Source organism: Misgurnus anguillicaudatus, chromosome 10, assembly GCF_027580225.2.
Source record: "Misgurnus anguillicaudatus chromosome 10, ASM2758022v2, whole genome shotgun sequence".
In the NCBI taxonomy this organism is placed as follows: domain Eukaryota; kingdom Metazoa; phylum Chordata; class Actinopteri; order Cypriniformes; family Cobitidae; genus Misgurnus; species Misgurnus anguillicaudatus.
In genome coordinates, this window is record NC_073346.2 from 4,872,819 (window position 1) to 4,894,416 (window position 21,598).

The 21,598-nt window shown below is 44.3% G+C and overlaps 38 non-coding genes across 38 annotated transcripts; 19 read left to right on the forward strand and 19 right to left on the reverse strand.

Annotated features, from left to right (window-relative positions):
• The first annotated feature begins 182 nt into the window (after positions 1–182).
• On the forward strand, positions 183–254 carry trnag-ucc (transfer RNA glycine (anticodon UCC)). The gene has a single exon. It is a non-coding gene; the product is annotated as a tRNA-Gly (tRNA).
• A 118-nt stretch (positions 255–372) lies between these two features.
• On the reverse strand, positions 373–444 carry trnad-guc (transfer RNA aspartic acid (anticodon GUC)). Its single transcript has one exon. It is a non-coding gene; the product is annotated as a tRNA-Asp (tRNA).
• A 736-nt stretch (positions 445–1,180) lies between these two features.
• On the forward strand, positions 1,181–1,294 carry LOC141367539 (U5 spliceosomal RNA). The gene has a single exon (XR_012371891.1). It is a non-coding gene; the product is annotated as a U5 spliceosomal RNA (small nuclear RNA).
• A 914-nt stretch (positions 1,295–2,208) lies between these two features.
• trnad-guc (transfer RNA aspartic acid (anticodon GUC)) lies at positions 2,209–2,280 on the reverse strand. The gene has a single exon. It is a non-coding gene; the product is annotated as a tRNA-Asp (tRNA).
• A 199-nt stretch (positions 2,281–2,479) lies between these two features.
• trnag-ucc (transfer RNA glycine (anticodon UCC)) lies at positions 2,480–2,551 on the forward strand. The gene has a single exon. It is a non-coding gene; the product is annotated as a tRNA-Gly (tRNA).
• Positions 2,552–2,669: 118 nt separating this feature from the next.
• Positions 2,670–2,741, reverse strand: trnad-guc (transfer RNA aspartic acid (anticodon GUC)). The gene has a single exon. It is a non-coding gene; the product is annotated as a tRNA-Asp (tRNA).
• Positions 2,742–3,476: 735 nt separating this feature from the next.
• Positions 3,477–3,591, forward strand: LOC141367452 (U5 spliceosomal RNA). The gene has a single exon (XR_012371804.1). It is a non-coding gene; the product is annotated as a U5 spliceosomal RNA (small nuclear RNA).
• A 914-nt stretch (positions 3,592–4,505) lies between these two features.
• On the reverse strand, positions 4,506–4,577 carry trnad-guc (transfer RNA aspartic acid (anticodon GUC)). The gene has a single exon. It is a non-coding gene; the product is annotated as a tRNA-Asp (tRNA).
• A 199-nt stretch (positions 4,578–4,776) lies between these two features.
• trnag-ucc (transfer RNA glycine (anticodon UCC)) lies at positions 4,777–4,848 on the forward strand. Its single transcript has one exon. It is a non-coding gene; the product is annotated as a tRNA-Gly (tRNA).
• Positions 4,849–4,966: 118 nt separating this feature from the next.
• On the reverse strand, positions 4,967–5,038 carry trnad-guc (transfer RNA aspartic acid (anticodon GUC)). Its single transcript has one exon. It is a non-coding gene; the product is annotated as a tRNA-Asp (tRNA).
• Positions 5,039–5,774: 736 nt separating this feature from the next.
• LOC141367453 (U5 spliceosomal RNA) lies at positions 5,775–5,889 on the forward strand. The gene has a single exon (XR_012371805.1). It is a non-coding gene; the product is annotated as a U5 spliceosomal RNA (small nuclear RNA).
• Positions 5,890–6,803: 914 nt separating this feature from the next.
• Positions 6,804–6,875, reverse strand: trnad-guc (transfer RNA aspartic acid (anticodon GUC)). The gene has a single exon. It is a non-coding gene; the product is annotated as a tRNA-Asp (tRNA).
• A 199-nt stretch (positions 6,876–7,074) lies between these two features.
• Positions 7,075–7,146, forward strand: trnag-ucc (transfer RNA glycine (anticodon UCC)). Its single transcript has one exon. It is a non-coding gene; the product is annotated as a tRNA-Gly (tRNA).
• Positions 7,147–7,264: 118 nt separating this feature from the next.
• On the reverse strand, positions 7,265–7,336 carry trnad-guc (transfer RNA aspartic acid (anticodon GUC)). The gene has a single exon. It is a non-coding gene; the product is annotated as a tRNA-Asp (tRNA).
• Positions 7,337–8,071: 735 nt separating this feature from the next.
• Positions 8,072–8,186, forward strand: LOC141367454 (U5 spliceosomal RNA). The gene has a single exon (XR_012371806.1). It is a non-coding gene; the product is annotated as a U5 spliceosomal RNA (small nuclear RNA).
• A 914-nt stretch (positions 8,187–9,100) lies between these two features.
• Positions 9,101–9,172, reverse strand: trnad-guc (transfer RNA aspartic acid (anticodon GUC)). The gene has a single exon. It is a non-coding gene; the product is annotated as a tRNA-Asp (tRNA).
• A 199-nt stretch (positions 9,173–9,371) lies between these two features.
• trnag-ucc (transfer RNA glycine (anticodon UCC)) lies at positions 9,372–9,443 on the forward strand. Its single transcript has one exon. It is a non-coding gene; the product is annotated as a tRNA-Gly (tRNA).
• A 118-nt stretch (positions 9,444–9,561) lies between these two features.
• On the reverse strand, positions 9,562–9,633 carry trnad-guc (transfer RNA aspartic acid (anticodon GUC)). The gene has a single exon. It is a non-coding gene; the product is annotated as a tRNA-Asp (tRNA).
• Positions 9,634–10,369: 736 nt separating this feature from the next.
• On the forward strand, positions 10,370–10,484 carry LOC141367456 (U5 spliceosomal RNA). The gene has a single exon (XR_012371808.1). It is a non-coding gene; the product is annotated as a U5 spliceosomal RNA (small nuclear RNA).
• Positions 10,485–11,398: 914 nt separating this feature from the next.
• On the reverse strand, positions 11,399–11,470 carry trnad-guc (transfer RNA aspartic acid (anticodon GUC)). The gene has a single exon. It is a non-coding gene; the product is annotated as a tRNA-Asp (tRNA).
• Positions 11,471–11,669: 199 nt separating this feature from the next.
• Positions 11,670–11,741, forward strand: trnag-ucc (transfer RNA glycine (anticodon UCC)). Its single transcript has one exon. It is a non-coding gene; the product is annotated as a tRNA-Gly (tRNA).
• Positions 11,742–11,859: 118 nt separating this feature from the next.
• On the reverse strand, positions 11,860–11,931 carry trnad-guc (transfer RNA aspartic acid (anticodon GUC)). The gene has a single exon. It is a non-coding gene; the product is annotated as a tRNA-Asp (tRNA).
• Positions 11,932–12,666: 735 nt separating this feature from the next.
• Positions 12,667–12,781, forward strand: LOC141367457 (U5 spliceosomal RNA). Its single transcript, XR_012371809.1, has one exon. It is a non-coding gene; the product is annotated as a U5 spliceosomal RNA (small nuclear RNA).
• A 914-nt stretch (positions 12,782–13,695) lies between these two features.
• trnad-guc (transfer RNA aspartic acid (anticodon GUC)) lies at positions 13,696–13,767 on the reverse strand. Its single transcript has one exon. It is a non-coding gene; the product is annotated as a tRNA-Asp (tRNA).
• Positions 13,768–13,966: 199 nt separating this feature from the next.
• On the forward strand, positions 13,967–14,038 carry trnag-ucc (transfer RNA glycine (anticodon UCC)). Its single transcript has one exon. It is a non-coding gene; the product is annotated as a tRNA-Gly (tRNA).
• Positions 14,039–14,156: 118 nt separating this feature from the next.
• trnad-guc (transfer RNA aspartic acid (anticodon GUC)) lies at positions 14,157–14,228 on the reverse strand. The gene has a single exon. It is a non-coding gene; the product is annotated as a tRNA-Asp (tRNA).
• Positions 14,229–14,964: 736 nt separating this feature from the next.
• Positions 14,965–15,079, forward strand: LOC141367458 (U5 spliceosomal RNA). Its single transcript, XR_012371810.1, has one exon. It is a non-coding gene; the product is annotated as a U5 spliceosomal RNA (small nuclear RNA).
• A 914-nt stretch (positions 15,080–15,993) lies between these two features.
• Positions 15,994–16,065, reverse strand: trnad-guc (transfer RNA aspartic acid (anticodon GUC)). The gene has a single exon. It is a non-coding gene; the product is annotated as a tRNA-Asp (tRNA).
• A 199-nt stretch (positions 16,066–16,264) lies between these two features.
• On the forward strand, positions 16,265–16,336 carry trnag-ucc (transfer RNA glycine (anticodon UCC)). Its single transcript has one exon. It is a non-coding gene; the product is annotated as a tRNA-Gly (tRNA).
• A 118-nt stretch (positions 16,337–16,454) lies between these two features.
• trnad-guc (transfer RNA aspartic acid (anticodon GUC)) lies at positions 16,455–16,526 on the reverse strand. Its single transcript has one exon. It is a non-coding gene; the product is annotated as a tRNA-Asp (tRNA).
• A 735-nt stretch (positions 16,527–17,261) lies between these two features.
• On the forward strand, positions 17,262–17,376 carry LOC141367459 (U5 spliceosomal RNA). The gene has a single exon (XR_012371811.1). It is a non-coding gene; the product is annotated as a U5 spliceosomal RNA (small nuclear RNA).
• A 914-nt stretch (positions 17,377–18,290) lies between these two features.
• On the reverse strand, positions 18,291–18,362 carry trnad-guc (transfer RNA aspartic acid (anticodon GUC)). The gene has a single exon. It is a non-coding gene; the product is annotated as a tRNA-Asp (tRNA).
• A 199-nt stretch (positions 18,363–18,561) lies between these two features.
• On the forward strand, positions 18,562–18,633 carry trnag-ucc (transfer RNA glycine (anticodon UCC)). Its single transcript has one exon. It is a non-coding gene; the product is annotated as a tRNA-Gly (tRNA).
• Positions 18,634–18,751: 118 nt separating this feature from the next.
• On the reverse strand, positions 18,752–18,823 carry trnad-guc (transfer RNA aspartic acid (anticodon GUC)). Its single transcript has one exon. It is a non-coding gene; the product is annotated as a tRNA-Asp (tRNA).
• Positions 18,824–19,558: 735 nt separating this feature from the next.
• Positions 19,559–19,673, forward strand: LOC141367460 (U5 spliceosomal RNA). The gene has a single exon (XR_012371812.1). It is a non-coding gene; the product is annotated as a U5 spliceosomal RNA (small nuclear RNA).
• A 914-nt stretch (positions 19,674–20,587) lies between these two features.
• Positions 20,588–20,659, reverse strand: trnad-guc (transfer RNA aspartic acid (anticodon GUC)). The gene has a single exon. It is a non-coding gene; the product is annotated as a tRNA-Asp (tRNA).
• Positions 20,660–20,858: 199 nt separating this feature from the next.
• trnag-ucc (transfer RNA glycine (anticodon UCC)) lies at positions 20,859–20,930 on the forward strand. The gene has a single exon. It is a non-coding gene; the product is annotated as a tRNA-Gly (tRNA).
• A 118-nt stretch (positions 20,931–21,048) lies between these two features.
• trnad-guc (transfer RNA aspartic acid (anticodon GUC)) lies at positions 21,049–21,120 on the reverse strand. The gene has a single exon. It is a non-coding gene; the product is annotated as a tRNA-Asp (tRNA).
• Between the last annotated feature and the right edge of the window lie 478 nt (positions 21,121–21,598).

Here is a 21,598-nt window from a genome sequence, read left to right on the forward strand (position 1 = left end):
GGCATCACGCCGACCAACCTCCCCTTCGAAAGAGTACTCTTGGGATTCTGTGGTTATCCAGTTACAGACACCGGCGAGGCGAGGAAGGGAATCGACTGAATCCGTGATCAATTCAGTGCAGCTCTAAAACAACTGTTGGTTCAGGACATTCAAAGGTCCTGTTGAGCAACACCTTTCTGCCTGCGTTGGTGGTATAGTGGTGAGCATAGCTGCCTTCCAAGCAGTTGACCCGGGTTCGATTCCCGGCCAACGCATTGCTTTTTGCTCGACCCCATCGTGAGAACGAGAGCAACGCAGCGCACTTCTTCAGACGATTTTGATGCGTAAAGGTGGCTCGTGCAAGTTGTTTGAGAAGTCAAACGAAAAGGAGATCTCCCCGTCGGGGAATCGAACCCCGGTCTTCCGCGTGACAGGCGGAGATACTGTCCACTATACTAACGAGGATCTTACGCCCAGGCTTAGTCGTCGAGCCGAATCCTCAATCCAGAACGCAGCATATAACACACGCTCCCCATTTGTGAGGACAGCCTTCCTGTTTATTCCCCCCGTCTTTTTGTTTATTTTGTCTGCTTGTTTATAATTTAAAAAGTTTCTTTACCTCCTTTTTTAAAAACATTCCCTTCTACTGCCCCAGCCAACTACCTTCCTTACCCCAAAATCAGTAAACCTCTTAGATTGGTACTTTAAAAGGACAACCCTACCCCATTCTGAACCTCAATCCATCCCCTTGCTTTTTTACTAATTACCCGAAATAAATTAACCATAAACTACACCCTGCCCTAACACCAGCTATCATAACCCCAAAAAGAATTTTTGAAGTGAAAATGATCTATTAAGCTGAAGGTCTTAGACCTTGTTCTTCTGTTGGGGCCCTTTCTTTTTCCTTTTTTTCCCCTAGAGGCTATGGAAATTAATGAGATGGAGATTGGAGATAACCTGTGCCGGTGCATCCTCTGTGTAATGTGCACAGAGTTTCATTCCCCAAAACCTCTCAGCAAAAGATCACACTGTGACATGTTAGTAGCCTGTGCCTGTGTCTTTATTTTGCGCAGGAAGGTATTTCTACCTCTTTTGCTCCTCCGAGGTGGAAGGGTCTGGGTGGATCCTGAACCAGAAATTACCCTTTTTGAACATTATGGTGTGCCACAGGGAGCACACTGGGTCCAGGTTTGTTGGACATAACTCAAGCTTTCCTTCAACTACGTATAAATCTTTCGCCTTTTACTAAAGATTTCCGTGGAGGAGGACGTTGTGAGTTTATTGTATTTTTGGGTGCTCTGCTCACAGCAGAGCTGCGTAGCTTTGGTCAATTGCAGAAAATCTTTCGTTATGGTCGGGTTTGTCGCGAGGTGTTCAGTAACGATGGTCGCTTCCGAAGCACTGCTTTATGAGGCTTCGAAACTTTTCAAAACCCTAGTTTCGAATCGATTTGCTCGGAGCTTGTTTCAAACTGGCCAAGTCACGTGATTTTAGCAAACGAGGCTTCATTACGTCATAACTGCACGTGATTTTAGCAAACGACGCTTCGTTACGTCATAACTGTTTTGAAACCTTTCGAAAATCCGATGGTTCACCACTAGGGGGAGTTGGTCACAAATGACCAGTGTCTAATATGGTCAGGTAAACTCGGGTCAGTTTTATTACGCAAGTTCATAAAACATGCATCCTTCTGGCTAATAACACTACCATTTTGTTTACTTTTTGTTTATAGACAGATTTAATGACAAAAATGTGCATTATTAAAAGGGGAGAGGGTTTTAATGATTTGTTTGGCCTAAATACAACTGAAAAACACACAATACACTTTTAATTATGTCTTAATAAGGTTAAATAATTGTTTTAAACATGTATTAATACAAATCTTGCTATTATTTTGTAAAACAAAGTGTAAAATGTTTGGAAAGATCTGCTTTAACACTATTTTGGCCAGCAGGTGTCGCCAGCGAGTGTGGTGTTTCGAACGCTTCGAAGAACTGAATCAATTTCCGAAGCAATTGGTTCAATCGATTCGAAGCTTCGAATAGTTTCGTTTCTCCCATCACCAGTGTTCAGTGGCTTCATCACCAGTGTTCAGTGGCTTTAAACAAAGGCGACTTGTGACTCCAACATAGGGACGGCGAGAGGTGCGAAAACGGCAAACTAAGAGCAGCGCTCAGCTCGTGCCGTTAACTCTTGCATTTCAATCGGCAGTCCAGAAACAAAGCAAACCTCCCCGTCGGGGAATCGAACCCCGGTCTTCCGCGTGACAGGCGGAGATACTGTCCACTATACTAACGAGGACTTCTCTCTCTCGCTCTGGCATCACGCCGACCAACCTCCCCTTCGAAAGAGTACTCTTGGGATTCTGTGGTTATCCAGTTACAGACACCGGCGAGGCGAGGAAGGGAATCGACTGAATCCGTGATCAATTCAGTGCAGCTCTAAAACAACTGTTGGTTCAGGACATTCAAAGGTCCTGTTGAGCAACACCTTTCTGCCTGCGTTGGTGGTATAGTGGTGAGCATAGCTGCCTTCCAAGCAGTTGACCCGGGTTCGATTCCCGGCCAACGCATTGCTTTTTGCTCGACCCCATCGTGAGAACGAGAGCAACGCAGCGCACTTCTTCAGACGATTTTGATGCGTAAAGGTGGCTCGTGCAAGTTGTTTGAGAAGTCAAACGAAAAGGAGATCTCCCCGTCGGGGAATCGAACCCCGGTCTTCCGCGTGACAGGCGGAGATACTGTCCACTATACTAACGAGGATCTTACGCCCAGGCTTAGTCGTCGAGCCAAATCCTCAATCCAGAACGCAGCATATAACACACGCTCCCCATTTGTGAGGACAGCCTTCCTGTTTATTCCCCCCGTCTTTTTGTTTATTTTGTCTGCTTGTTTATAATTTAAAAAGTTTCTTTACCTCCTTTTTTAAAAACATTCCCTTCTACTGCCCCAGCCAACTACCTTCCTTACCCCAAAATCAGTAAACCTCTTAGATTGGTACTTTAAAAGGACAACCCTACCCCATTCTGAACCTCAATCCATCCCCTTGCTTTTTTACTATTTACCCGAAATAAATTAACCATAAACTACACCCTGCCCTAACACCAGCTATCATAACCCCAAAAAGAATTTTTGAAGTGAAAATGATCTATTAAGCTGAAGGTCTTAGACCTTGTTCTTCTGTTGGGGCCCTTTCTTTTTCCTTTTTTTCCCCTAGAGGCTATGGAAATTAATGAGATGGAGATTGGAGATAACCTGTGCCGGTGCATCCTCTGTGTAATGTGCACAGAGTTTCATTCCCCAAAACCTCTCAGCAAAAGATCACACTGTGACATGTTAGTAGCCTGTGCCTGTGTCTTTATTTTGCGCAGGAAGGTATTTCTACCTCTTTTGCTCCTCCGAGGTGGAAGGGTCTGGGTGGATCCTGAACCAGAAATTACCCTTTTTGAACATTATGGTGTGGCACAGGGAGCACACTGGGTCGAGGTTTGTTGGACATAACTCAAGTTTTCCTTCAACTACGTATAAATCTTTCGCCTTTTACTAAAGATTTCCGTGGAGGAGGACGTTGTGAGTTTATTGTATTTTTGGGTGCTCTGCTCACAGCAGAGCTGCGTAGCTTTGGTCAATTGCAGAAAATCTTTCGTTATGGTCGGGTTTGTCGCGAGGTGTTCAGTAACGATGGTCGCTTCCGAAGCACTGCTTTATGAGGCTTCGAAACTTTTCAAAACCCTAGTTTCGAATCGATTTGCTCGGAGCTTGTTTCAAACTGGCCAAGTCACGTGATTTTAGCAAACGAGGCTTCATTACGTCATAACTGCACGTGATTTTAGCAAACGACGCTTCGTTACGTCATAACTGTTTTGAAACCTTTCGAAAATCCGATGGTTCACCACTAGGGGGAGTTGGTCACAAATGACCAGTGTCTAATATGGTCAGGTAAACTCGGGTCAGTTTTATTACGCAAGTTCATAAAACATGCATCCTTCTGGCTAATAACACTACCATTTTGTTTACTTTTTGTTTATAGACAGATTTAATGACAAAAATGTGCATTATTAAAAGGGGAGAGGGTTTTAATGATTTGTTTGGCCTAAATACAACTGAAAAACACACAATACACTTTTAATTATGTCTTAATAAGGTTAAATAATTGTTTTAAACATGTATTAATACAAATCTTGCTATTATTTTGTAAAACAAAGTGTAAAATGTTTGGAAAGATCTGCTTTAACACTATTTTGGCCAGCAGGTGTCGCCAGCGAGTGTGGTGTTTCGAACGCTTCGAAGAACTGAATCAATTTCCGAAGCAATTGGTTCAATCGATTCGAAGCTTCGAATAGTTTCGTTTCTCCCATCACCAGTGTTCAGTGGCTTCATCACCAGTGTTCAGTGGCTTTAAACAAAGGCGACTTGTGACTCCAACATAGGGACGGCGAGAGGTGCGAAAACGGCAAACTAAGAGCAGCGCTCAGCTCGTGCCGTTAACTCTTGCATTTCAATCGGCAGTCCAGAAACAAAGCAAACCTCCCCGTCGGGGAATCGAACCCCGGTCTTCCGCGTGACAGGCGGAGATACTGTCCACTATACTAACGAGGACTTCTCTCTCTCGCTCTGGCATCACGCCGACCAACCTCCCCTTCGAAAGAGTACTCTTGGGATTCTGTGGTTATCCAGTTACAGACACCGGCGAGGCGAGGAAGGGAATCGACTGAATCCGTGATCAATTCAGTGCAGCTCTAAAACAACTGTTGGTTCAGGACATTCAAAGGTCCTGTTGAGCAACACCTTTCTGCCTGCGTTGGTGGTATAGTGGTGAGCATAGCTGCCTTCCAAGCAGTTGACCCGGGTTCGATTCCCGGCCAACGCATTGCTTTTTGCTCGACCCCATCGTGAGAACGAGAGCAACGCAGCGCACTTCTTCAGACGATTTTGATGCGTAAAGGTGGCTCGTGCAAGTTGTTTGAGAAGTCAAACGAAAAGGAGATCTCCCCGTCGGGGAATCGAACCCCGGTCTTCCGCGTGACAGGCGGAGATACTGTCCACTATACTAACGAGGATCTTACGCCCAGGCTTAGTCGTCGAGCCAAATCCTCAATCCAGAACGCAGCATATAACACACGCTCCCCATTTGTGAGGACAGCCTTCCTGTTTATTCCCCCCGTCTTTTTGTTTATTTTGTCTGCTTGTTTATAATTTAAAAAGTTTCTTTACCTCCTTTTTTAAAAAACATTCCCTTCTACTGCCCCAGCCAACTACCTTCCTTACCCCAAAATCAGTAAACCCCTTAGATTGGTACTTTAAAAGGACAACCCTACCCCATTCTGAACCTCAATCCATCCCCTTGCTTTTTTACTATTTACCCGAAATAAATTAACCATAAACTACACCCTGCCCTAACACCAGCTATCATAACCCCAAAAAGAATTTTTGAAGTGAAAATGATCTATTAAGCTGAAGGTCTTAGACCTTGTTCTTCTGTTGGGGCCCTTTCTTTTTCCTTTTTTTCCCCTAGAGGCTATGGAAATTAATGAGATGGAGATTGGAGATAACCTGTGCCGGTGCATCCTCTGTGTAATGTGCACAGAGTTTCATTCCCCAAAACCTCTCAGCAAAAGATCACACTGTGACATGTTAGTAGCCTGTGCCTGTGTCTTTATTTTGCGCAGGAAGGTATTTCTACCTCTTTTGCTCCTCCGAGGTGGAAGGGTCTGGGTGGATCCTGAACCAGAAATTACCCTTTTTGAACATTATGGTGTGGCACAGGGAGCACACTGGGTCGAGGTTTGTTGGACATAACTCAAGTTTTCCTTCAACTACGTATAAATCTTTCGCCTTTTACTAAAGATTTCCGTGGAGGAGGACGTTGTGAGTTTATTGTATTTTTGGGTGCTCTGCTCACAGCAGAGCTGCGTAGCTTTGGTCAATTGCAGAAAATCTTTCGTTATGGTCGGGTTTGTCGCGAGGTGTTCAGTAACGATGGTCGCTTCCGAAGCACTGCTTTATGAGGCTTCGAAACTTTTCAAAACCCTAGTTTCGAATCGATTTGCTCGGAGCTTGTTTCAAACTGGCCAAGTCACGTGATTTTAGCAAACGAGGCTTCATTACGTCATAACTGCACGTGATTTTAGCAAACGACGCTTCGTTACGTCATAACTGTTTTGAAACCTTTCGAAAATCCGATGGTTCACCACTAGGGGGAGTTGGTCACAAATGACCAGTGTCTAATATGGTCAGGTAAACTCGGGTCAGTTTTATTACGCAAGTTCATAAAACATGCATCCTTCTGGCTAATAACACTACCATTTTGTTTACTTTTTGTTTATAGACAGATTTAATGACAAAAATGTGCATTATTAAAAGGGGAGAGGGTTTTAATGATTTGTTTGGCCTAAATACAACTGAAAAACACACAATACACTTTTAATTATGTCTTAATAAGGTTAAATAATTGTTTTAAACATGTATTAATACAAATCTTGCTATTATTTTGTAAAACAAAGTGTAAAATGTTTGGAAAGATCTGCTTTAACACTATTTTGGCCAGCAGGTGTCGCCAGCGAGTGTGGTGTTTCGAACGCTTCGAAGAACTGAATCAATTTCCGAAGCAATTGGTTCAATCGATTCGAAGCTTCGAATAGTTTCGTTTCTCCCATCACCAGTGTTCAGTGGCTTCATCACCAGTGTTCAGTGGCTTTAAACAAAGGCGACTTGTGACTCCAACATAGGGACGGCGAGAGGTGCGAAAACGGCAAACTAAGAGCAGCGCTCAGCTCGTGCCGTTAACTCTTGCATTTCAATCGGCAGTCCAGAAACAAAGCAAACCTCCCCGTCGGGGAATCGAACCCCGGTCTTCCGCGTGACAGGCGGAGATACTGTCCACTATACTAACGAGGACTTCTCTCTCTCGCTCTGGCATCACGCCGACCAACCTCCCCTTCGAAAGAGTACTCTTGGGATTCTGTGGTTATCCAGTTACAGACACCGGCGAGGCGAGGAAGGGAATCGACTGAATCCGTGATCAATTCAGTGCAGCTCTAAAACAACTGTTGGTTCAGGACATTCAAAGGTCCTGTTGAGCAACACCTTTCTGCCTGCGTTGGTGGTATAGTGGTGAGCATAGCTGCCTTCCAAGCAGTTGACCCGGGTTCGATTCCCGGCCAACGCATTGCTTTTTGCTCGACCCCATCGTGAGAACGAGAGCAACGCAGCGCACTTCTTCAGACGATTTTGATGCGTAAAGGTGGCTCGTGCAAGTTGTTTGAGAAGTCAAACGAAAAGGAGATCTCCCCGTCGGGGAATCGAACCCCGGTCTTCCGCGTGACAGGCGGAGATACTGTCCACTATACTAACGAGGATCTTACGCCCAGGCTTAGTCGTCGAGCCGAATCCTCAATCCAGAACGCAGCATATAACACACGCTCCCCATTTGTGAGGACAGCCTTCCTGTTTATTCCCCCCGTCTTTTTGTTTATTTTGTCTGCTTGTTTATAATTTAAAAAGTTTCTTTACCTCCTTTTTTAAAAACATTCCCTTCTACTGCCCCAGCCAACTACCTTCCTTACCCCAAAATCAGTAAACCTCTTAGATTGGTACTTTAAAAGGACAACCCTACCCCATTCTGAACCTCAATCCATCCCCTTGCTTTTTTACTATTTACCCGAAATAAATTAACCATAAACTACACCCTGCCCTAACACCAGCTATCATAACCCCAAAAAGAATTTTTGAAGTGAAAATGATCTATTAAGCTGAAGGTCTTAGACCTTGTTCTTCTGTTGGGGCCCTTTCTTTTTCCTTTTTTTCCCCTAGAGGCTATGGAAATTAATGAGATGGAGATTGGAGATAACCTGTGCCGGTGCATCCTCTGTGTAATGTGCACAGAGTTTCATTCCCCAAAACCTCTCAGCAAAAGATCACACTGTGACATGTTAGTAGCCTGTGCCTGTGTCTTTATTTTGCGCAGGAAGGTATTTCTACCTCTTTTGCTCCTCCGAGGTGGAAGGGTCTGGGTGGATCCTGAACCAGAAATTACCCTTTTTGAACATTATGGTGTGGCACAGGGAGCACACTGGGTCGAGGTTTGTTGGACATAACTCAAGTTTTCCTTCAACTACGTATAAATCTTTCGCCTTTTACTAAAGATTTCCGTGGAGGAGGACGTTGTGAGTTTATTGTATTTTTGGGTGCTCTGCTCACAGCAGAGCTGCGTAGCTTTGGTCAATTGCAGAAAATCTTTCGTTATGGTCGGGTTTGTCGCGAGGTGTTCAGTAACGATGGTCGCTTCCGAAGCACTGCTTTATGAGGCTTCGAAACTTTTCAAAACCCTAGTTTCGAATCGATTTGCTCGGAGCTTGTTTCAAACTGGCCAAGTCACGTGATTTTAGCAAACGAGGCTTCATTACGTCATAACTGCACGTGATTTTAGCAAACGACGCTTCGTTACGTCATAACTGTTTTGAAACCTTTCGAAAATCCGATGGTTCACCACTAGGGGGAGTTGGTCACAAATGACCAGTGTCTAATATGGTCAGGTAAACTCGGGTCAGTTTTATTACGCAAGTTCATAAAACATGCATCCTTCTGGCTAATAACACTACCATTTTGTTTACTTTTTGTTTATAGACAGATTTAATGACAAAAATGTGCATTATTAAAAGGGGAGAGGGTTTTAATGATTTGTTTGGCCTAAATACAACTGAAAAACACACAATACACTTTTAATTATGTCTTAATAAGGTTAAATAATTGTTTTAAACATGTATTAATACAAATCTTGCTATTATTTTGTAAAACAAAGTGTAAAATGTTTGGAAAGATCTGCTTTAACACTATTTTGGCCAGCAGGTGTCGCCAGCGAGTGTGGTGTTTCGAACGCTTCGAAGAACTGAATCAATTTCCGAAGCAATTGGTTCAATCGATTCGAAGCTTCGAATAGTTTCGTTTCTCCCATCACCAGTGTTCAGTGGCTTCATCACCAGTGTTCAGTGGCTTTAAACAAAGGCGACTTGTGACTCCAACATAGGGACGGCGAGAGGTGCGAAAACGGCAAACTAAGAGCAGCGCTCAGCTCGTGCCGTTAACTCTTGCATTTCAATCGGCAGTCCAGAAACAAAGCAAACCTCCCCGTCGGGGAATCGAACCCCGGTCTTCCGCGTGACAGGCGGAGATACTGTCCACTATACTAACGAGGACTTCTCTCTCTCGCTCTGGCATCACGCCGACCAACCTCCCCTTCGAAAGAGTACTCTTGGGATTCTGTGGTTATCCAGTTACAGACACCGGCGAGGCGAGGAAGGGAATCGACTGAATCCGTGATCAATTCAGTGCAGCTCTAAAACAACTGTTGGTTCAGGACATTCAAAGGTCCTGTTGAGCAACACCTTTCTGCCTGCGTTGGTGGTATAGTGGTGAGCATAGCTGCCTTCCAAGCAGTTGACCCGGGTTCGATTCCCGGCCAACGCATTGCTTTTTGCTCGACCCCATCGTGAGAACGAGAGCAACGCAGCGCACTTCTTCAGACGATTTTGATGCGTAAAGGTGGCTCGTGCAAGTTGTTTGAGAAGTCAAACGAAAAGGAGATCTCCCCGTCGGGGAATCGAACCCCGGTCTTCCGCGTGACAGGCGGAGATACTGTCCACTATACTAACGAGGATCTTACGCCCAGGCTTAGTCGTCGAGCCGAATCCTCAATCCAGAACGCAGCATATAACACACGCTCCCCATTTGTGAGGACAGCCTTCCTGTTTATTCCCCCCGTCTTTTTGTTTATTTTGTCTGCTTGTTTATAATTTAAAAAGTTTCTTTACCTCCTTTTTTAAAAAACATTCCCTTCTACTGCCCCAGCCAACTACCTTCCTTACCCCAAAATCAGTAAACCCCTTAGATTGGTACTTTAAAAGGACAACCCTACCCCATTCTGAACCTCAATCCATCCCCTTGCTTTTTTACTATTTACCCGAAATAAATTAACCATAAACTACACCCTGCCCTAACACCAGCTATCATAACCCCAAAAAGAATTTTTGAAGTGAAAATGATCTATTAAGCTGAAGGTCTTAGACCTTGTTCTTCTGTTGGGGCCCTTTCTTTTTCCTTTTTTTCCCCTAGAGGCTATGGAAATTAATGAGATGGAGATTGGAGATAACCTGTGCCGGTGCATCCTCTGTGTAATGTGCACAGAGTTTCATTCCCCAAAACCTCTCAGCAAAAGATCACACTGTGACATGTTAGTAGCCTGTGCCTGTGTCTTTATTTTGCGCAGGAAGGTATTTCTACCTCTTTTGCTCCTCCGAGGTGGAAGGGTCTGGGTGGATCCTGAACCAGAAATTACCCTTTTTGAACATTATGGTGTGGCACAGGGAGCACACTGGGTCGAGGTTTGTTGGACATAACTCAAGTTTTCCTTCAACTACGTATAAATCTTTCGCCTTTTACTAAAGATTTCCGTGGAGGAGGACGTTGTGAGTTTATTGTATTTTTGGGTGCTCTGCTCACAGCAGAGCTGCGTAGCTTTGGTCAATTGCAGAAAATCTTTCGTTATGGTCGGGTTTGTCGCGAGGTGTTCAGTAACGATGGTCGCTTCCGAAGCACTGCTTTATGAGGCTTCGAAACTTTTCAAAACCCTAGTTTCGAATCGATTTGCTCGGAGCTTGTTTCAAACTGGCCAAGTCACGTGATTTTAGCAAACGAGGCTTCATTACGTCATAACTGCACGTGATTTTAGCAAACGACGCTTCGTTACGTCATAACTGTTTTGAAACCTTTCGAAAATCCGATGGTTCACCACTAGGGGGAGTTGGTCACAAATGACCAGTGTCTAATATGGTCAGGTAAACTCGGGTCAGTTTTATTACGCAAGTTCATAAAACATGCATCCTTCTGGCTAATAACACTACCATTTTGTTTACTTTTTGTTTATAGACAGATTTAATGACAAAAATGTGCATTATTAAAAGGGGAGAGGGTTTTAATGATTTGTTTGGCCTAAATACAACTGAAAAACACACAATACACTTTTAATTATGTCTTAATAAGGTTAAATAATTGTTTTAAACATGTATTAATACAAATCTTGCTATTATTTTGTAAAACAAAGTGTAAAATGTTTGGAAAGATCTGCTTTAACACTATTTTGGCCAGCAGGTGTCGCCAGCGAGTGTGGTGTTTCGAACGCTTCGAAGAACTGAATCAATTTCCGAAGCAATTGGTTCAATCGATTCGAAGCTTCGAATAGTTTCGTTTCTCCCATCACCAGTGTTCAGTGGCTTCATCACCAGTGTTCAGTGGCTTTAAACAAAGGCGACTTGTGACTCCAACATAGGGACGGCGAGAGGTGCGAAAACGGCAAACTAAGAGCAGCGCTCAGCTCGTGCCGTTAACTCTTGCATTTCAATCGGCAGTCCAGAAACAAAGCAAACCTCCCCGTCGGGGAATCGAACCCCGGTCTTCCGCGTGACAGGCGGAGATACTGTCCACTATACTAACGAGGACTTCTCTCTCTCGCTCTGGCATCACGCCGACCAACCTCCCCTTCGAAAGAGTACTCTTGGGATTCTGTGGTTATCCAGTTACAGACACCGGCGAGGCGAGGAAGGGAATCGACTGAATCCGTGATCAATTCAGTGCAGCTCTAAAACAACTGTTGGTTCAGGACATTCAAAGGTCCTGTTGAGCAACACCTTTCTGCCTGCGTTGGTGGTATAGTGGTGAGCATAGCTGCCTTCCAAGCAGTTGACCCGGGTTCGATTCCCGGCCAACGCATTGCTTTTTGCTCGACCCCATCGTGAGAACGAGAGCAACGCAGCGCACTTCTTCAGACGATTTTGATGCGTAAAGGTGGCTCGTGCAAGTTGTTTGAGAAGTCAAACGAAAAGGAGATCTCCCCGTCGGGGAATCGAACCCCGGTCTTCCGCGTGACAGGCGGAGATACTGTCCACTATACTAACGAGGATCTTACGCCCAGGCTTAGTCGTCGAGCCGAATCCTCAATCCAGAACGCAGCATATAACACACGCTCCCCATTTGTGAGGACAGCCTTCCTGTTTATTCCCCCCGTCTTTTTGTTTATTTTGTCTGCTTGTTTATAATTTAAAAAGTTTCTTTACCTCCTTTTTTAAAAACATTCCCTTCTACTGCCCCAGCCAACTACCTTCCTTACCCCAAAATCAGTAAACCTCTTAGATTGGTACTTTAAAAGGACAACCCTACCCCATTCTGAACCTCAATCCATCCCCTTGCTTTTTTACTATTTACCCGAAATAAATTAACCATAAACTACACCCTGCCCTAACACCAGCTATCATAACCCCAAAAAGAATTTTTGAAGTGAAAATGATCTATTAAGCTGAAGGTCTTAGACCTTGTTCTTCTGTTGGGGCCCTTTCTTTTTCCTTTTTTTCCCCTAGAGGCTATGGAAATTAATGAGATGGAGATTGGAGATAACCTGTGCCGGTGCATCCTCTGTGTAATGTGCACAGAGTTTCATTCCCCAAAACCTCTCAGCAAAAGATCACACTGTGACATGTTAGTAGCCTGTGCCTGTGTCTTTATTTTGCGCAGGAAGGTATTTCTACCTCTTTTGCTCCTCCGAGGTGGAAGGGTCTGGGTGGATCCTGAACCAGAAATTACCCTTTTTGAACATTATGGTGTGGCACAGGGAGCACACTGGGTCGAGGTTTGTTGGACATAACTCAAGTTTTCCTTCAACTACGTATAAATCTTTCGCCTTTTACTAAAGATTTCCGTGGAGGAGGACGTTGTGAGTTTATTGTATTTTTGGGTGCTCTGCTCACAGCAGAGCTGCGTAGCTTTGGTCAATTGCAGAAAATCTTTCGTTATGGTCGGGTTTGTCGCGAGGTGTTCAGTAACGATGGTCGCTTCCGAAGCACTGCTTTATGAGGCTTCGAAACTTTTCAAAACCCTAGTTTCGAATCGATTTGCTCGGAGCTTGTTTCAAACTGGCCAAGTCACGTGATTTTAGCAAACGAGGCTTCATTACGTCATAACTGCACGTGATTTTAGCAAACGACGCTTCGTTACGTCATAACTGTTTTGAAACCTTTCGAAAATCCGATGGTTCACCACTAGGGGGAGTTGGTCACAAATGACCAGTGTCTAATATGGTCAGGTAAACTCGGGTCAGTTTTATTACGCAAGTTCATAAAACATGCATCCTTCTGGCTAATAACACTACCATTTTGTTTACTTTTTGTTTATAGACAGATTTAATGACAAAAATGTGCATTATTAAAAGGGGAGAGGGTTTTAATGATTTGTTTGGCCTAAATACAACTGAAAAACACACAATACACTTTTAATTATGTCTTAATAAGGTTAAATAATTGTTTTAAACATGTATTAATACAAATCTTGCTATTATTTTGTAAAACAAAGTGTAAAATGTTTGGAAAGATCTGCTTTAACACTATTTTGGCCAGCAGGTGTCGCCAGCGAGTGTGGTGTTTCGAACGCTTCGAAGAACTGAATCAATTTCCGAAGCAATTGGTTCAATCGATTCGAAGCTTCGAATAGTTTCGTTTCTCCCATCACCAGTGTTCAGTGGCTTCATCACCAGTGTTCAGTGGCTTTAAACAAAGGCGACTTGTGACTCCAACATAGGGACGGCGAGAGGTGCGAAAACGGCAAACTAAGAGCAGCGCTCAGCTCGTGCCGTTAACTCTTGCATTTCAATCGGCAGTCCAGAAACAAAGCAAACCTCCCCGTCGGGGAATCGAACCCCGGTCTTCCGCGTGACAGGCGGAGATACTGTCCACTATACTAACGAGGACTTCTCTCTCTCGCTCTGGCATCACGCCGACCAACCTCCCCTTCGAAAGAGTACTCTTGGGATTCTGTGGTTATCCAGTTACAGACACCGGCGAGGCGAGGAAGGGAATCGACTGAATCCGTGATCAATTCAGTGCAGCTCTAAAACAACTGTTGGTTCAGGACATTCAAAGGTCCTGTTGAGCAACACCTTTCTGCCTGCGTTGGTGGTATAGTGGTGAGCATAGCTGCCTTCCAAGCAGTTGACCCGGGTTCGATTCCCGGCCAACGCATTGCTTTTTGCTCGACCCCATCGTGAGAACGAGAGCAACGCAGCGCACTTCTTCAGACGATTTTGATGCGTAAAGGTGGCTCGTGCAAGTTGTTTGAGAAGTCAAACGAAAAGGAGATCTCCCCGTCGGGGAATCGAACCCCGGTCTTCCGCGTGACAGGCGGAGATACTGTCCACTATACTAACGAGGATCTTACGCCCAGGCTTAGTCGTCGAGCCGAATCCTCAATCCAGAACGCAGCATATAACACACGCTCCCCATTTGTGAGGACAGCCTTCCTGTTTATTCCCCCCGTCTTTTTGTTTATTTTGTCTGCTTGTTTATAATTTAAAAAGTTTCTTTACCTCCTTTTTTAAAAAACATTCCCTTCTACTGCCCCAGCCAACTACCTTCCTTACCCCAAAATCAGTAAACCCCTTAGATTGGTACTTTAAAAGGACAACCCTACCCCATTCTGAACCTCAATCCATCCCCTTGCTTTTTTACTATTTACCCGAAATAAATTAACCATAAACTACACCCTGCCCTAACACCAGCTATCATAACCCCAAAAAGAATTTTTGAAGTGAAAATGATCTATTAAGCTGAAGGTCTTAGACCTTGTTCTTCTGTTGGGGCCCTTTCTTTTTCCTTTTTTTCCCCTAGAGGCTATGGAAATTAATGAGATGGAGATTGGAGATAACCTGTGCCGGTGCATCCTCTGTGTAATGTGCACAGAGTTTCATTCCCCAAAACCTCTCAGCAAAAGATCACACTGTGACATGTTAGTAGCCTGTGCCTGTGTCTTTATTTTGCGCAGGAAGGTATTTCTACCTCTTTTGCTCCTCCGAGGTGGAAGGGTCTGGGTGGATCCTGAACCAGAAATTACCCTTTTTGAACATTATGGTGTGGCACAGGGAGCACACTGGGTCGAGGTTTGTTGGACATAACTCAAGTTTTCCTTCAACTACGTATAAATCTTTCGCCTTTTACTAAAGATTTCCGTGGAGGAGGACGTTGTGAGTTTATTGTATTTTTGGGTGCTCTGCTCACAGCAGAGCTGCGTAGCTTTGGTCAATTGCAGAAAATCTTTCGTTATGGTCGGGTTTGTCGCGAGGTGTTCAGTAACGATGGTCGCTTCCGAAGCACTGCTTTATGAGGCTTCGAAACTTTTCAAAACCCTAGTTTCGAATCGATTTGCTCGGAGCTTGTTTCAAACTGGCCAAGTCACGTGATTTTAGCAAACGAGGCTTCATTACGTCATAACTGCACGTGATTTTAGCAAACGACGCTTCGTTACGTCATAACTGTTTTGAAACCTTTCGAAAATCCGATGGTTCACCACTAGGGGGAGTTGGTCACAAATGACCAGTGTCTAATATGGTCAGGTAAACTCGGGTCAGTTTTATTACGCAAGTTCATAAAACATGCATCCTTCTGGCTAATAACACTACCATTTTGTTTACTTTTTGTTTATAGACAGATTTAATGACAAAAATGTGCATTATTAAAAGGGGAGAGGGTTTTAATGATTTGTTTGGCCTAAATACAACTGAAAAACACACAATACACTTTTAATTATGTCTTAATAAGGTTAAATAATTGTTTTAAACATGTATTAATACAAATCTTGCTATTATTTTGTAAAACAAAGTGTAAAATGTTTGGAAAGATCTGCTTTAACACTATTTTGGCCAGCAGGTGTCGCCAGCGAGTGTGGTGTTTCGAACGCTTCGAAGAACTGAATCAATTTCCGAAGCAATTGGTTCAATCGATTCGAAGCTTCGAATAGTTTCGTTTCTCCCATCACCAGTGTTCAGTGGCTTCATCACCAGTGTTCAGTGGCTTTAAACAAAGGCGACTTGTGACTCCAACATAGGGACGGCGAGAGGTGCGAAAACGGCAAACTAAGAGCAGCGCTCAGCTCGTGCCGTTAACTCTTGCATTTCAATCGGCAGTCCAGAAACAAAGCAAACCTCCCCGTCGGGGAATCGAACCCCGGTCTTCCGCGTGACAGGCGGAGATACTGTCCACTATACTAACGAGGACTTCTCTCTCTCGCTCTGGCATCACGCCGACCAACCTCCCCTTCGAAAGAGTACTCTTGGGATTCTGTGGTTATCCAGTTACAGACACCGGCGAGGCGAGGAAGGGAATCGACTGAATCCGTGATCAATTCAGTGCAGCTCTAAAACAACTGTTGGTTCAGGACATTCAAAGGTCCTGTTGAGCAACACCTTTCTGCCTGCGTTGGTGGTATAGTGGTGAGCATAGCTGCCTTCCAAGCAGTTGACCCGGGTTCGATTCCCGGCCAACGCATTGCTTTTTGCTCGACCCCATCGTGAGAACGAGAGCAACGCAGCGCACTTCTTCAGACGATTTTGATGCGTAAAGGTGGCTCGTGCAAGTTGTTTGAGAAGTCAAACGAAAAGGAGATCTCCCCGTCGGGGAATCGAACCCCGGTCTTCCGCGTGACAGGCGGAGATACTGTCCACTATACTAACGAGGATCTTACGCCCAGGCTTAGTCGTCGAGCCGAATCCTCAATCCAGAACGCAGCATATAACACACGCTCCCCATTTGTGAGGACAGCCTTCCTGTTTATTCCCCCCGTCTTTTTGTTTATTTTGTCTGCTTGTTTATAATTTAAAAAGTTTCTTTACCTCCTTTTTTAAAAACATTCCCTTCTACTGCCCCAGCCAACTACCTTCCTTACCCCAAAATCAGTAAACCTCTTAGATTGGTACTTTAAAAGGACAACCCTACCCCATTCTGAACCTCAATCCATCCCCTTGCTTTTTTACTATTTACCCGAAATAAATTAACCATAAACTACACCCTGCCCTAACACCAGCTATCATAACCCCAAAAAGAATTTTTGAAGTGAAAATGATCTATTAAGCTGAAGGTCTTAGACCTTGTTCTTCTGTTGGGGCCCTTTCTTTTTCCTTTTTTTCCCCTAGAGGCTATGGAAATTAATGAGATGGAGATTGGAGATAACCTGTGCCGGTGCATCCTCTGTGTAATGTGCACAGAGTTTCATTCCCCAAAACCTCTCAGCAAAAGATCACACTGTGACATGTTAGTAGCCTGTGCCTGTGTCTTTATTTTGCGCAGGAAGGTATTTCTACCTCTTTTGCTCCTCCGAGGTGGAAGGGTCTGGGTGGATCCTGAACCAGAAATTACCCTTTTTGAACATTATGGTGTGGCACAGGGAGCACACTGGGTCGAGGTTTGTTGGACATAACTCAAGTTTTCCTTCAACTACGTATAAATCTTTCGCCTTTTACTAAAGATTTCCGTGGAGGAGGACGTTGTGAGTTTATTGTATTTTTGGGTGCTCTGCTCACAGCAGAGCTGCGTAGCTTTGGTCAATTGCAGAAAATCTTTCGTTATGGTCGGGTTTGTCGCGAGGTGTTCAGTAACGATGGTCGCTTCCGAAGCACTGCTTTATGAGGCTTCGAAACTTTTCAAAACCCTAGTTTCGAATCGATTTGCTCGGAGCTTGTTTCAAACTGGCCAAGTCACGTGATTTTAGCAAACGAGGCTTCATTACGTCATAACTGCACGTGATTTTAGCAAACGACGCTTCGTTACGTCATAACTGTTTTGAAACCTTTCGAAAATCCGATGGTTCACCACTAGGGGGAGTTGGTCACAAATGACCAGTGTCTAATATGGTCAGGTAAACTCGGGTCAGTTTTATTACGCAAGTTCATAAAACATGCATCCTTCTGGCTAATAACACTACCATTTTGTTTACTTTTTGTTTATAGACAGATTTAATGACAAAAATGTGCATTATTAAAAGGGGAGAGGGTTTTAATGATTTGTTTGGCCTAAATACAACTGAAAAACACACAATACACTTTTAATTATGTCTTAATAAGGTTAAATAATTGTTTTAAACATGTATTAATACAAATCTTGCTATTATTTTGTAAAACAAAGTGTAAAATGTTTGGAAAGATCTGCTTTAACACTATTTTGGCCAGCAGGTGTCGCCAGCGAGTGTGGTGTTTCGAACGCTTCGAAGAACTGAATCAATTTCCGAAGCAATTGGTTCAATCGATTCGAAGCTTCGAATAGTTTCGTTTCTCCCATCACCAGTGTTCAGTGGCTTCATCACCAGTGTTCAGTGGCTTTAAACAAAGGCGACTTGTGACTCCAACATAGGGACGGCGAGAGGTGCGAAAACGGCAAACTAAGAGCAGCGCTCAGCTCGTGCCGTTAACTCTTGCATTTCAATCGGCAGTCCAGAAACAAAGCAAACCTCCCCGTCGGGGAATCGAACCCCGGTCTTCCGCGTGACAGGCGGAGATACTGTCCACTATACTAACGAGGACTTCTCTCTCTCGCTCTGGCATCACGCCGACCAACCTCCCCTTCGAAAGAGTACTCTTGGGATTCTGTGGTTATCCAGTTACAGACACCGGCGAGGCGAGGAAGGGAATCGACTGAATCCGTGATCAATTCAGTGCAGCTCTAAAACAACTGTTGGTTCAGGACATTCAAAGGTCCTGTTGAGCAACACCTTTCTGCCTGCGTTGGTGGTATAGTGGTGAGCATAGCTGCCTTCCAAGCAGTTGACCCGGGTTCGATTCCCGGCCAACGCATTGCTTTTTGCTCGACCCCATCGTGAGAACGAGAGCAACGCAGCGCACTTCTTCAGACGATTTTGATGCGTAAAGGTGGCTCGTGCAAGTTGTTTGAGAAGTCAAACGAAAAGGAGATCTCCCCGTCGGGGAATCGAACCCCGGTCTTCCGCGTGACAGGCGGAGATACTGTCCACTATACTAACGAGGATCTTACGCCCAGGCTTAGTCGTCGAGCCGAATCCTCAATCCAGAACGCAGCATATAACACACGCTCCCCATTTGTGAGGACAGCCTTCCTGTTTATTCCCCCCGTCTTTTTGTTTATTTTGTCTGCTTGTTTATAATTTAAAAAGTTTCTTTACCTCCTTTTTTAAAAACATTCCCTTCTACTGCCCCAGCCAACTACCTTCCTTACCCCAAAATCAGTAAACCTCTTAGATTGGTACTTTAAAAGGACAACCCTACCCCATTCTGAACCTCAATCCATCCCCTTGCTTTTTTACTATTTACCCGAAATAAATTAACCATAAACTACACCCTGCCCTAACACCAGCTATCATAACCCCAAAAAGAATTTTTGAAGTGAAAATGATCTATTAAGCTGAAGGTCTTAGACCTTGTTCTTCTGTTGGGGCCCTTTCTTTTTCCTTTTTTTCCCCTAGAGGCTATGGAAATTAATGAGATGGAGATTGGAGATAACCTGTGCCGGTGCATCCTCTGTGTAATGTGCACAGAGTTTCATTCCCCAAAACCTCTCAGCAAAAGATCACACTGTGACATGTTAGTAGCCTGTGCCTGTGTCTTTATTTTGCGCAGGAAGGTATTTCTACCTCTTTTGCTCCTCCGAGGTGGAAGGGTCTGGGTGGATCCTGAACCAGAAATTACCCTTTTTGAACATTATGGTGTGGCACAGGGAGCACACTGGGTCGAGGTTTGTTGGACATAACTCAAGTTTTCCTTCAACTACGTATAAATCTTTCGCCTTTTACTAAAGATTTCCGTGGAGGAGGACGTTGTGAGTTTATTGTATTTTTGGGTGCTCTGCTCACAGCAGAGCTGCGTAGCTTTGGTCAATTGCAGAAAATCTTTCGTTATGGTCGGGTTTGTCGCGAGGTGTTCAGTAACGATGGTCGCTTCCGAAGCACTGCTTTATGAGGCTTCGAAACTTTTCAAAACCCTAGTTTCGAATCGATTTGCTCGGAGCTTGTTTCAAACTGGCCAAGTCACGTGATTTTAGCAAACGAGGCTTCATTACGTCATAACTGCACGTGATTTTAGCAAACGACGCTTCGTTACGTCATAACTGTTTTGAAACCTTTCGAAAATCCGATGGTTCACCACTAGGGGGAGTTGGTCACAAATGACCAGTGTCTAATATGGTCAGGTAAACTCGGGTCAGTTTTATTACGCAAGTTCATAAAACATGCATCCTTCTGGCTAATAACACTACCATTTTGTTTACTTTTTGTTTATAGACAGATTTAATGACAAAAATGTGCATTATTAAAAGGGGAGAGGGTTTTAATGATTTGTTTGGCCTAAATACAACTGAAAAACACACAATACACTTTTAATTATGTCTTAATAAGGTTAAATAATTGTTTTAAACATGTATTAATACAAATCTTGCTATTATTTTGTAAAACAAAGTGTAAAATGTTTGGAAAGATCTGCTTTAACACTATTTTGGCCAGCAGGTGTCGCCAGCGAGTGTGGTGTTTCGAACGCTTCGAAGAACTGAATCAATTTCCGAAGCAATTGGTTCAATCGATTCGAAGCTTCGAATAGTTTCGTTTCTCCCATCACCAGTGTTCAGTGGCTTCATCACCAGTGTTCAGTGGCTTTAAACAAAGGCGACTTGTGACTCCAACATAGGGACGGCGAGAGGTGCGAAAACGGCAAACTAAGAGCAGCGCTCAGCTCGTGCCGTTAACTCTTGCATTTCAATCGGCAGTCCAGAAACAAAGCAAACCTCCCCGTCGGGGAATCGAACCCCGGTCTTCCGCGTGACAGGCGGAGATACTGTCCACTATACTAACGAGGACTTCTCTCTCTCGCTCTGGCATCACGCCGACCAACCTCCCCTTCGAAAGAGTACTCTTGGGATTCTGTGGTTATCCAGTTACAGACACCGGCGAGGCGAGGAAGGGAATCGACTGAATCCGTGATCAATTCAGTGCAGCTCTAAAACAACTGTTGGTTCAGGACATTCAAAGGTCCTGTTGAGCAACACCTTTCTGCCTGCGTTGGTGGTATAGTGGTGAGCATAGCTGCCTTCCAAGCAGTTGACCCGGGTTCGATTCCCGGCCAACGCATTGCTTTTTGCTCGACCCCATCGTGAGAACGAGAGCAACGCAGCGCACTTCTTCAGACGATTTTGATGCGTAAAGGTGGCTCGTGCAAGTTGTTTGAGAAGTCAAACGAAAAGGAGATCTCCCCGTCGGGGAATCGAACCCCGGTCTTCCGCGTGACAGGCGGAGATACTGTCCACTATACTAACGAGGATCTTACGCCCAGGCTTAGTCGTCGAGCCGAATCCTCAATCCAGAACGCAGCATATAACACACGCTCCCCATTTGTGAGGACAGCCTTCCTGTTTATTCCCCCCGTCTTTTTGTTTATTTTGTCTGCTTGTTTATAATTTAAAAAGTTTCTTTACCTCCTTTTTTAAAAACATTCCCTTCTACTGCCCCAGCCAACTACCTTCCTTACCCCAAAATCAGTAAACCTCTTAGATTGGTACTTTAAAAGGACAACCCTACCCCATTCTGAACCTCAATCCATCCCCTTGCTTTTTTACTATTTACCCGAAATAAATTAACCATAAACTACACCCTGCCCTAACACCAGCTATCATAACCCCAAAAAGAATTTTTGAAGTGAAAATGATCTATTAAGCTGAAGGTCTTAGACCTTGTTCTTCTGTTGGGGCCCTTTCTTTTTCCTTTTTTTCCCCTAGAGGCTATGGAAATTAATGAGATGG